Source organism: Penaeus monodon, chromosome 27, assembly GCF_015228065.2.
Source record: "Penaeus monodon isolate SGIC_2016 chromosome 27, NSTDA_Pmon_1, whole genome shotgun sequence".
Lineage (NCBI taxonomy): Eukaryota > Metazoa > Arthropoda > Malacostraca > Decapoda > Penaeidae > Penaeus > Penaeus monodon.
In genome coordinates, this window is record NC_051412.1 from 21907501 (window position 1) to 21907784 (window position 284).

Here is a 284-nt window from a genome sequence, read left to right on the forward strand (position 1 = left end):
GACAGAGGAAATAGAATATAGGTGAACGACAAACGGCCCGACGATTTACGTTGCGTAGTGTACAGATTGAAAAGTGCATCTTTAATTTTCCTATTTTCACGCATTTATTAGTTAATGATCGATCACTTCTAACAAAATAATCTTGCTGAAAGAGTGAAAGATGGTTCTCGATACGTAGAGTTAAACATGAAGTATTGCTAACATTTTTTTTCTTTTTTTCACACATTAACAATTGGAACACAATAGAATTTTTGCGAGGTTGGATGGTTGTGAGACCCCCCCCC